Genomic DNA, 12,744 nt, shown 5'->3' on the forward strand with positions numbered 1-12,744 from the left:
CAGTGATGCTGGAGTGTGTAGTGTACAGTTGTACTGAACCACCAGTGTACAGAGTGATGCTGCAGTGTGTAGTGTACAGTTGTACTGAACCACTAGTGTACACAGTGATGCTGCAGTGTGTAGTGTACAGTTGTACTGAACCACAAGTGTACACAGTGATGCTGGAGTGTGTAGTGTACAGTTGTACTGAACCACCTTGGAAATGAGTGTCACTAGAGGAGACATGATCACAATATACAAGATGAAAACAAAGTCATGCCTTACATGTGTTAAGGAGATTTTTCTCTTGATGCTACCAGGGATTATCACCAGTGTGAGTACAGCTGTGTGAGTACAGCTGTGTGAGTACAGCTGTGTGAGTACAGCTGTGTGAGTACACCCCAGCAAGACCAGTGTGAGTACAGCTGTGTGAGTACAGCTGTGTGAGTACACCCCAGCAAGACCAGTGTGAGTACAGCTGTGTGAGTACAGCTGTGTGAGTACACCCCAGCAAGACCAGTGTGAGTACAGCTGTGTGAGTACAGCTGTGTGAGTACACCCCAGCAAGACCAGTGTGAGTACAGCTGTGTGAGTACACCCCAGCAAGACCAGTGTGAGTACAGCTGTGTGAGTACACCCCAGCAAGACCAGTGTGAGTACAGCTGTGTGAGTACAGCTGTGTGAGTACACCCCAGCAAGACCAGTGTGAGTACAGCTGTGTGAGTACACCCCAGCAAGACCAGTGTGAGTACAGCTGTGTGAGTACACCCCAGCATTACGAGTGAGTACAGGTGTGTGAGTACACCTCAGCAAGACCAGTGTGAGTACAGCTGTGTGAGTACACCTCAGCATGACGAGTGAGTACAGGTGTGTGAGTACACCTCAGCAAGACCAGTGTGAGTACAGCTGTGTGAGTACACCCCAGCATGACGAGTGAGTACAGGTGTGTGAGTACACCCCAGCAAGACCAGTGTGAGTACACCCCAGCATGACGAGTGAGTACAGGTGTGCGAGTATACCCCAGCATGACGAGTACAGATGTGCAAGTACACCTCAGTAAGACCAGTGTGAGTACAGCTGTGTGTGTACATCCCAGCAATACGAGTGAGTACAGGTGTGTGAGTATACCACAGCATGACGAGTGAGTACAGGTGTGCGAGTACACCTCAGTAAGACCAGTGTGAGTACAGCTGTGTGAGTACACCCCAGCATGACGAGTACAGATGTGCAAGTACACCTCAGTAAGACCAGTGTGAGTACAGCTGTGTGTGTACATCCCAGCAATACGAGTGAGTACAGGTGTGTGAGTATACCACAGCATGACGAGTGAGTACAGGTGTGCGAGTACACCTCAGTAAGACCAGTGTGAGTACAGCTGTGTGAGTACACCCCAGCATGACGAGTACAGATGTGCAAGTACACCTCAGTAAGACCAGTGTGAGTACAGCTGTGTGTGTACATCCCAGCAATACGAGTGAGTACAGGTGTGTGAGTATACCCCAGCATGACGAGTGAGTACAGGTGTGAGAGTATACCCCAGCATGACGAGTACAGGTGTGAGAGTATACCCCAGCATGGCGAGTGAGTACAGGTGTGAGAGTACACCCCAGCATGACGAGTGAGTACAGGTGTGAGAGTACACCCCAGCATGACGAGTGAGTACAGGTGTGAGAGTATACCCCAGCATGACGAGTACAGGTGTGAGAGTACACCCCAGCATGACGAGTGAGTACAGGTGTGAGAGTACACCCCAGCATGACGAGTGAGTACAGGTGTGAGAGTATACCCCAGCATGACGAGTACAGGTGTGAGAGTATACCCCAGCATGGCGAGTGAGTACAGGTGTGAGAGTATACCCCAGCATGGCGAGTGAGTACAGGTGTGAGAGTATACCCCAGCATGGCGAGTGAGTACAGGTGTGAGAGTATACCCCAGCATGACGAGTGAGTACAGGTGTGAGAGTATACCCCAGCATGACGAGTGAGTACAGGTGTGAGAGTACACCCCAGCATGACGAGTACAGGTGTGAGAGTATACCCCAGCATGACGATTACAGGTGTGAGAGTATACCCCAGCATGACGAGTGAGTACAGGTGTGAGAGTATACCCCAGCATGACGAGTGAGTACAGGTGTGAGAGTATACCCCAGCATGACGAGTGAGTACACGTGTGAGAGTACACCCCAGCATGACGAGTACAGGTGTGAGAGTATACCCCAGCGTGACGAGTACAGGTGTGAGAGTACACCACAGCATGACGAGTGAGTACAGGTGTGAGAGTATACCCCAGCATGACGAGTGAGTACAGGTGTGAGAGTATACCCCAGCATGACGAGTGAGTACAGGTGTGAGAGTATACCCCAGCATGACGAGTACAGGTGTGAGAGTATACCCCAGCATGACGAGTGAGTACAGGTGAGAGAGTATACCCCAGCATGACGAGTGAGTACAGGTGTGAGAGTATACCCCAGCATGACGAGTGAGTACAGGTGTGAGAGTATACCCCAGCATGACGAGTGAGTACAGGTGTGAGAGTATACCCCAGCATGACGAGTACAGGTGTGAGAGTATACCCCAGCATGACGAGTGAGTACAGGTGAGAGAGTATACCCCAGCATGACGAGTGAGTACAGGTGTGAGAGTATACCCCAGCATGACGAGTGAGTACAGGTGTGAGAGTATACCCCAGCATGACGAGTGAGTACAGGTGTGAGAGTATACCCCAGCATGACGAGTACAGGTGTGAGAGTATACCCCAGCATGACGAGTGAGTACAGGTGAGAGAGTATACCCCAGCATAACGAGTGAGTACAGGTGAGAGAGTATACCCCAGCATGACGAGTGAGTACAGGTGTGAGAGTATACCCCAGCATGACGAGTGAGTACAGGTGTGAGAGTATACCCCAGCATGACGAGTGAGTACAGGTGTGAGAGTATACCCCAGCATGACGAATGAGTACAGATGTGAGAGTATACCCCAGCATGACGAGTGAGTACAGGTGTGAGAGTATACCCCAGCATGACGAATGAGTACAGATGTGAGAGTATACCCCAGCATGACGAATGAGTACAGATGTGAGAGTATACCCCAGCATGACGAGTGAGTACAGGTGTGAGAGTATACCCCAGCATGACGAGTGAGTACAGATGTGAGAGTATACCCCAGCATGACGAATGAGTACAGATGTGAGAGTATACCCCAGCATGACGAGTGAGTACAGATGTGAGAGTATACCCCAGCATGACGAGTGAGTACAGGTGTGAGAGTATACCCCAGCATGACGAGTGAGTACAGATGTGAGAGTATACCCCAGCATGACGAGTGAGTACAGGTGTGAGAGTATACCCCAGCATGACGAGTGAGTACAGGTGTGAGAGTATACCCCAGCATGACGAGTGAGTACAGGTGTGAGAGTATACCCCAGCATGACGAGTGAGTACAGGTGTGAGAGTATACCCCAGCATGACGAGTGAGTACAGGTATGAGAGTATACCCCAGCATGACGAGTGAGTACAGGTGTGAGAGTATACCCCAGCATGACGAGTGAGTACAGGTGTGAGAGTATACCCCAGCATGACGAGTGAGTACAGGTGTGAGAGTATACCCCAGCATGACGAGTGAGTACAGGTGTGAGAGTATACCCCAGCATGACGAGTGAGTACAGGTGTGAGAGTATACCCCAGCATGACGAGTGAGTACAGGTGTGAGTATACCCCAGCATGACGAGTGAGTACAGGTGTGAGAGTATACCCCAGCATGACGAGTGACTACAGGTGTGAGAGTATACCCCAGCATGACGAGTGAGTACAGGTGTGAGAGTATACCCCAGCATGACGAGTGAGTACAGGTGTGAGAGTATACCCCAGCATGACGAGTGAGTACAGGTGTGAGAGTATACCCCAGCATGACGAGTGAGTACAGGTGTGAGAGTATACCCCAGCATGACGAGTGAGTACAGGTGTGAGAGTATACCCCAGCATGACGAATGAGTACAGGTGTGAGAGTATACCCCAGCATGACGAGTGAGTACAGGTGTGAGAGTATACCCCAGCATGACGAGTGAGTACAGGTGTGAGAGTATACCCCAGCATGACGAGTGAGTACAGGTGTGAGAGTATACCCCAGCATGACGAGTGAGTACAGGTGTGAGAGTACACCCCAGCATGACGAGTGAGTACAGGTGTGAGAGTATACCCCAGCATGACGAGTGAGTACAGGTGTGAGAGTATACCCCAGCATGACGAGTGAGTACAGGTGTGAGAGTATACCCCAGCATGACGAGTGAGTACAGGTGTGAGAGTATACCCCACCCCCTCCGTCAGCATGTAAACTTGATGCTTGACCACCTACAATTGCCCATCACTAACACGCTATAAACACGCCCCTCTCTCTAATACCCTTCATTACACTGAATTACCTTCCAATTATACTAATGTATGTTATTCTACACTAGTGTACATCAGTTACTACATAAAATATACTCCATCCCCTAACTTGTCTTAATATTATAATTACAAATCTATGTCACTTATTGACACACCTGAAGTATTTACTTTTGATAGATATCAATACTGAGTGTACTAACAATAGTGTGGCTGTTACCAAGCTGATAACACCAGCAGTGTGTGGCTGTTACCAAGCTGATAACACCAGCAGTGTGTGGCTGTTACCAAGCTGATAACACCAGCAGTGTGTGGCTCTTACCAAGCTGATAACACCAGCAGTGTGTGGCTGTTACCAAGCTGATAACACCAGCAGTGTGTGGCTGTTACCAAGCTGATAACACCAGCAGTGTGTGGCTCTTACCAAGCTGATAACACCAGCAGTGTGTGGCTCTTACCAAGCTGATAACACCAGCAGTGTGTGGCTCTTACCAAGCTGATAACATCAGCAGTGTGTGGCTGTTACCAAGCTGATAACACCAGCAGTGTGTGGCTGTTACCAAGCTGATAACACCAGCAGTGTGTGGTTGTTACCAAGCTGATAACACTAGCAGTGTGTGGCAGTGTGTGGCTCTTACCAAGCTGATAACACCAGCAGTGTGTGGCTGTTACCAAGCTGATAACATCAGCAGTGTGTGGCTGTTACCAAGCTGATAACACCAGCAGTGTGTGGCTGTTACCAAGCTGATAACACCAGCAGTGTGTGGCTGTTACCAAGCTGATAACACCAGCAGTGTGTGGCTGTTGCCAAGCTGATAACACCAGCAGTGTGTGGCTGTTGCCAAGCTGATAACACCAGCAGTGTGTGGCTGTTGCCAAGCTGATAACACCAGCAGTGTGTGGCTGTTACCAAGCTGATAACACCAGCAGTGTGTGGCTGTTACCAAGCTGATAACACCAGCAGTGTGTGGCTGTTACCAAGCTGATAACACCAACAGTGTGTGGCTGTTACCAAGCTGATAACACCAACAGTGTGTGGCTGTTACCAAGCTGATAACACCAGCAGTGTGTGGCTGTTACCAAGCTGATAACACCAGCAGTGTGTGGCTGTTGCCAAGCTGATAACACCAGCAGTGTGTGGCTGTTACCAAGCTGATAACACCAGCAGTGTGTGGCTGTTGCCAAGCTGATAACATCAGCAGTGTGTGGCTGTTACCAAGCTGATAACACCAGCAGTGTGTGGCTGTTGCCAAGCTGATAACACCAGCAGTGTGTGGCTGTTGCCAAGCTGATAACACCAGCAGTGTGTGGCTGTTACCAAGCTGATAACACCAGCAGTGTGTGGCTGTTACCAAGCTGATAACACCAGCAGTGTGTGGCTGTTACCAAGCTGATAACACCAGCAGTGTGTGGCTGTTACCAAGCTGATAACATCAGCAGTGTGTGGCTGTTACCAAGCTGATAACACCAGCAGTGTGTGGCTGTTACCAAGCTGATAACATCAGCAGTGTGTGGCTGTTACCAAGCTGATAACATCAGCAGTGTGTGGCTGTTACCAAGCTGATAACACCAGCAGTGTGTGGCTGTTACCAAGCTGATAACACCAGCAGTGTGTGGCTGTTACCAAGCTGATAACATCAGCAGTGTGTGGCTGTTACCAAGCTGATAACATCAGCAGTGTGTGGCTGTCACCAAGCTGATAACACCAGCAGTGTGTGGCTGTCACCAAGCTGATAACACCAGCAGTGTGTGGCTGTTACCAAGCTGATAACACCAGTAGTGTGTGGCTGTTGCCAAGCTGAAAACATCAGTGTGTGGCTACACTGTGTGATAGTTACATGGTAGGAACACCAGCAGTATGTGGCTACACTGAGTGATAGTTACATGGTGGGAACACAAGCAGTGTGTGGCTACACTGAGTGATAGTTACATGGTGGGAACACAAGCAGTGTGTGGCTACACTGAGTGATAGTTACATGGTGGGAACACCAACAGTGTGCTGCTACATTGATAGTTACATGGTGGGAACACCAGCAGTGTGTGGCTACACTTTGTGATAGTTACATGGGAACACCAGCAGTGTGTGGCTGTTACCAAGCTGATACCATCAGTGCGTGGCTATACTGTGTGATAGTTACATGGTGGGTACACCAGCAGTGTGCTGCTACACTGATAGTTACATGGTGGGAATACCAGCATTGTGTGGCTACACTGATAATTACATGGTGGGAACACCAGCAGTGTGTGGCTACACTGTGTGATAGTTACATGGTGGGAACACCAACAGTGTGTGGCTGCTACCAAGCTGATAACATCAGCAGTGTGTGGCTACACTGTGTGATAGTTACATGGTGGGAACACCAGCAGTGTGTGGCTGTTACCAAGCTGATAACATCAGTGTGTGGCTATACTGTGTGATAGTTACATGGTGGGTACACCAGCAGTGTGCTGCTACACTGATAGTTACACTGTGTGGCTATACTGTGTGATAGTTACATGGTGGGTACACCAGCAGTGTGCTGCTACACTGATAGTTACATGGTGGGAACACCAGCAGTGTGTGGCTACACTGTGTGATAGTTACATGGTGGAAACACCAGCAGTGTGTGGCTATACTGTGAGACAGTTACATGGTGGGAACACCAGCAGTGTGTGGCTGCACTGTGTGATAGTTATATGGTGAGAACACCAGCAGTGTGTGGCTGTTACCAAGCTGAAAACAGCAGTGTGTGGCTACACTGTGTGATAGTTACATGATGGGAACACCAGCAGTGTGATGCTACATTGTGTGATAGTTACATTGTGGGAACACCAGCAGTGTGATGCTACACTGTGTGATAGTTACATGGTGGGAACACCAGCAGTGTGATGCTACACTGTGTGATAGTTACATTGTGGGAACACCAGCAGTGTGATGCTACACTGTGTGATAGTTACATGGTGGGAACACCAGCAGTGTGTGGCTACACTGTGTGATAGTTACATCGTGGGAACACCAGTAATGTGTGGCTACACTGTATGATAGTTACATGGTGGGAACACCAGTAATGTGTAGCTACACTGTGTGATAGTTACATGGTGGGAACACCAGTGTTATGCTACACTGTGTGATAGTTACATGGTGGGAACACCAGTGTGATGCTACACTGTGTGATAGTTGCATGGTGGGAACACCAGCAGTGTGTGGCTACACTGTGTGATAGTTACATGGTGGGAACACCAGTGTGATGCTACACTATGTGATAGTTACATGGTGAGAACACCAGCAGTGTGTGGCTACACTGTGTGATAGTTACATGGTGGGAACACCAGCAGTGTGATGCTACACTGTGTGATAGTTACATGGGAACACCAGCAGTGTGATGCTACACTGTGTGATAGTTACATGGGAACATCAGCAGTGTGATGCTACACTGTGTGTTAGTTACATGGTGGGAACACCAGTGTGATGCTACACTGTGTGATAGTTGCATGGTGGGAACACCAGCAGTGTGTGGCTACACTGTGTGATAGTTACATGGTGGGAACACCAGTAATGTGTAGCTACACTGTGTGATAGCTACATGGTGGGAACACCAGCAGTGTGATGCTACACTGTGTGATAGTTACATAGTGGGAACACCAGCAGTGTGATGCTACACTGTGTGATAGTTACATGGGAACACCAGCAGTGTGATGCTACACTGTGTGATAGTTACATGGGAACATCAGCAGTGTGATGCTACACTGTGTGATAGTTACATGGGAACACCAGCAGTGTGATGCTACACTGTATGATAGTTACATGGTGGGAACACCAGTAATGTGTGGCTACACTGTGTGATAGTTACATGGTGGGAACACCAGTAATGTGTGGCTACACTGTGTGATAGTTACATGGTGGGAACACCAGTAATGTGTGGCTACACTGTGTGATAATTACATATTGGGAACACCAGCAGTGTGTGGCTACACTGTGTGATAATTACATGGTGGGAACACCAGCAGTGTGTGGCTACACTGTGTGATAATTACATGGTGGGAACACCAGCAGTGTGTGGCTACACTGTGTGATAATTACATGTACACCAGGTGGTGGTGTTACCTTTGACGCACACGTTACATGTACAAATGCTAGATGTACACACGTTACATGTACACACGCTAGATGTACACACGCTAGCATGTACACACGCTAGATGTACACACGATAGATGTGCACACGCTAGATGTACACACGCTAGCATGTACACACGCTAGACGTACACACCCATGTACACACGCTAGCATGTACACACGCTAAATGTACATACGCTAGCATGTACACACGCTAGCATGTACACACGCTACATGTACACACGCTACATGTACACACGCTGCATGTACACACGATAGCATGTACACACGCTGGCATGTAGACACGCTGGCATGTAGACACGCTAGATGTACACACGCTAGCATGTACACACGCTAGCATATATACACGCAAGCATGTATGTACACACGCTAGATGCACACACGCTAGCATATATACACGCAAGCATGTATGTAGACACGCTAGCATATATACACGCAAGCATGTACACACGCTAGATGTACACACGCATGTACACACGGCAGCATGTACACACGCTAGCGTGTACACATGCAAGCATGTACACACGCAAGCATATACACACACGCAAGCATGGGGCCAGGAGCAACCAACTCCTGCAACCACAACTACGTAAGTACACGCTAGCATGTACACACGCAAGTATATACACACGCAAGCACACATACAGAGGCACGCACACACACAGATTACTGCTGGAGCGAGCATTTAAATCTCCGGGATTGTCAGCACCTGACGTGCAGTATCAGCCCCTGACGTGTCAGTGTCAGCACATGACGTGCAGTGTCAGCATCTGTTGTGCACAGTGTCAGCACCTGACGTGCCAGTGTCAGCACTTGTGCCAGTGTCAGCCCCTGACGTGCTCACTGTGACAGATGTTCAGTCCCTCAGCCTTGATAGAAGGAAATCAGTCCCCTGGCTGCCTTCAAGAGAGAGCTGGACAGATACCTAAAGTCGATGCCGGATCAGCCGGGCTGTGGTTCGTACGTTGGACTGCGTGCGGCCAGCAGTAACAGCCTAGATAATCAGGCCCTGATCCACCGGGAGGCCTGGTCGTGGACCGGGCCGCGGGGGCGTTGATCCCCGGAATACCCTCCAGGTAGACTCCAGGTAGAAGGGAATCAGTCTCTCAGCCTTGACAGAAGAAAATCAGTCTCTCAGCCTTGACAGAAGAAAATCAGTCTCTCAGCCTTGATAGAAGGGAATCAGTCCCTGAGATGAGAGCAGTAACTCACCTTTTTCACAATTAGGTAAGCTGTTCTCTCCCTGCTGTCAGCAGCGGCAGCCACCACCCTACACCCCCACCCTCACCCACCCTCCAACCCCCCACCCACCCGTCATATCACACTTAAATTGATAATTAATGGTCGAGGTGCCGTTACTACCCACAAACTCACTTGCAGAGCCACACGCGGGAGTTGCAACGCTCAATCAATCCATCATCAATTCCCAAAGGTGGTGAGGTGAGAGTGGGGAGGAGGGGGGAGGGGGAGGGGGTTGATGGACACAGAGTGGAGGATGACACACACACACACACACACACACACAGGAAGAACTTATTAACGCACGTCTAGTTCTTAGGAAACAGTGAAGAATGATTTACAAGTGTAAACAATGTGAGAATTATTTACATGTGTAAACAATGTGATAATTATTTACAAGTGTAAACAATGTGATAATTATTTACATGTGTAAACAATGTGATAATTATTTACAAGTGTAAACAATGTGAGAATGATTTACAAGTGTAAACAATGTGATAATTATTTAAATGTGTAAACAATGTGAGAATGATTTACATGTGTAAACAATGCTATAATTATTTACAAGTGTAAACAATGTGAGAATGATTTACATGCGTAAACAATGTGATAATTATTTACATGTGTAAACAATGTGATAATTATTTACAAGTGTAAACAATGTGATAATTATTTACATGTGTAAACAATGTGATAATTATTTACAAGTGTAAACAATGTGAGAATGGTTTACAAGTGTAAACAATGTGTTAATGACAGTGTAAACAACGTGCGATTTACAAATGTAAACATAATGATTTACAAGTGTAAACAACTTTAGAATTATTTACAAGTGTAAACGTAAGAATTATTTACAAGTGTAAACGTAAGAATTATTTACAAGTGTCAACAACGTAAGATTTATAAGTGTAAACAATGTAAGAATTATTTGCAAGTGTAAACGTAAGAATAATTTACAAGTATAAACAACGTACTGATTTACAAGTGTAAACGTAAGAATGATTTACAAGTATAAACAACGTAATGATTTACAAGTGCAAACAACGTAAGAATTATTTACATGTGTAAACAACGTAAGAATGATTTACAAGTGTAAAGAAAGTGAGAATGATTTACAAGCGTGTAAACAAGGCGAGTCATGACCATTACAGGCACCACCACCACCGTGAAAATGATTTACAACGTGAGGGGTTGGGTAGGGGGGTGGGGTTGGGGGTGGGGTAGGGGGGTGGGGTAGGGGGGTGGGGTAGGGGGTGGGGTTAGGGGGTGGGGTAGGGGGTGGGGTAGGGGGTAGAGGAAGACAATGAGAGGGGGTTAGACCACTTTCATGGATCCAGCGTCGACGAGTTTAGAGGTTTTCTACTGCCGGAGCCCGGCCATGGGCCAGGCTCGTCTGGTGCTAGCCTGGTCAATCAGGTCATTGCTACTGACGGCCCGCTGACCCACATATCCATCACAGTCTGGTTGATCTGTCACCTGGTGAAGATACTTGTCCAGTTTCCTCTTTAAGACTTGTACACTTGTTCCAGCAGTGTTTCTGATATCTTGAAGACTTGTACACTTGTTCCAGCAGTGTTTCTGATATCTTGAAGACTTGTACACTTGTTCCAGCAGTGTTTCTGATATCTTCAAGACTTGTACACTTGTTCCAGCAGTGTTTCTGATATCTTCAAGACTTGTACACTTGTTCCAGCAGTGTTTCTATCTTCAAGACTTGTACACTTGTTCCAGCAGTGTTTCTGATATCAAGACTTGTACACTTGTTCCAGCAGTGTTTCTGATATCTTGAAGACTTGTACACTTGTTCCAGCAATGTTTCTGATATCTTGAAGACTTGTACACTTGTTCCAGCAATGTTTCTGATATCTTGAAGACTTGTACACTTGTTCCAGCAATGTTTCTGATATCTTGAAGACTTGTACACTTGTTCCAGCAGTGTTTCTGATATTTTGAAGACTTCTACACTTGTTCCAGCAGTGTTTCTGATATCAGGAAGAATTGTACACTTGTTCCAGCAGTGTTTCTGATATCTTGAAGACTTGTACACTTGTTCCAGCAATGTTTCTGATATCTTGAAGACTTGTCCACTTGTTCCAGCAGTGTTTCTGATATCTTGAAGACTTCTACACTTGTTCCAGCAGTGTTTCTGATATCTTGAAGACTTCTACACTTGTTCCAGCAGTGTTTCTGATATCTTGAAGACTTGTACACTTGTTCCAGCAATGTTTCTGATATCTTGAAGACTTCTACACTTGCTCCAGCAGTGTTTCTGATATCTTGAAGACTTGTACATTTGTTCCAGCAGTGTTTCTGATATCTTGAAGACTTGTACACTTGTTCCAGCAGTGTTTCTGATATCTTGAAGACTTCTACACTTGTTCCAGCAATGTTTCTGATATCTTGAAGACTTCTACACTTGCTCCAGCAGTGTTTCTGATATCTTGAAGACTTTACACTTGTTCCAGTAGTGTTTCTGATATCTTGAAGACTTCTACACTTGTTCCAGCAGTGTTTCTGATATCTTGAAGACTTCTCCACTTGTTCCAGCAGTGTTTCTGATATCTTGAAGACTTATACACTTGTTCCAACAGTGTTTCTGATATCTTGTAGACTTCTACACTTGTTACAGCAGTGTTTCTGATATCTTGAAGACTTCTACACTTGTTCCAGCAGTGTTTCTGATATCTTGAAGATTTCTACACTTGTTCCAGCAGTGTTTCTGATATCTTGAAGATTTCTACACTTGTTACAGCAGTGTTTCTGATATCTTGAAGACTTCTACACTTGTTCCAGCAGTGTTTCTGATATCTTGAAGATTTCTACACTTGTTCCAGCAGTGTTTCTGATATCTTGTAGACTTCTACACTTGTTACAGCAGTGTTTCTGATATCTTGAAGACTTCTACACTTGCTCCAGGACTGTTTCTGATATCTTGAAGACTTCTACACTTGTTCCAGCAGTGTTTCTGATATATTGAAGACTTCTACACTTGTTACAGCAGTGTTTCTGATATCTTGAAGACTTCTAC

At 46.8% G+C, this 12,744-nt stretch overlaps 1 protein-coding gene across 5 annotated transcripts in view; it reads right to left on the bottom strand.

The window, feature by feature from the left end:
* LOC128697830 (collagen alpha-1(I) chain) overlaps nucleotides 1-12,744 on the bottom strand; it is a 596,471-nt gene that overhangs the window by 193,367 nt on the left and 390,360 nt on the right. The gene's annotated exons all lie outside the window — the stretch shown is intronic.

The sequence above is a fragment of the Cherax quadricarinatus genome, chromosome 68 (assembly GCF_038502225.1).
Source record: "Cherax quadricarinatus isolate ZL_2023a chromosome 68, ASM3850222v1, whole genome shotgun sequence".
In the NCBI taxonomy this organism is placed as follows: domain Eukaryota; kingdom Metazoa; phylum Arthropoda; class Malacostraca; order Decapoda; family Parastacidae; genus Cherax; species Cherax quadricarinatus.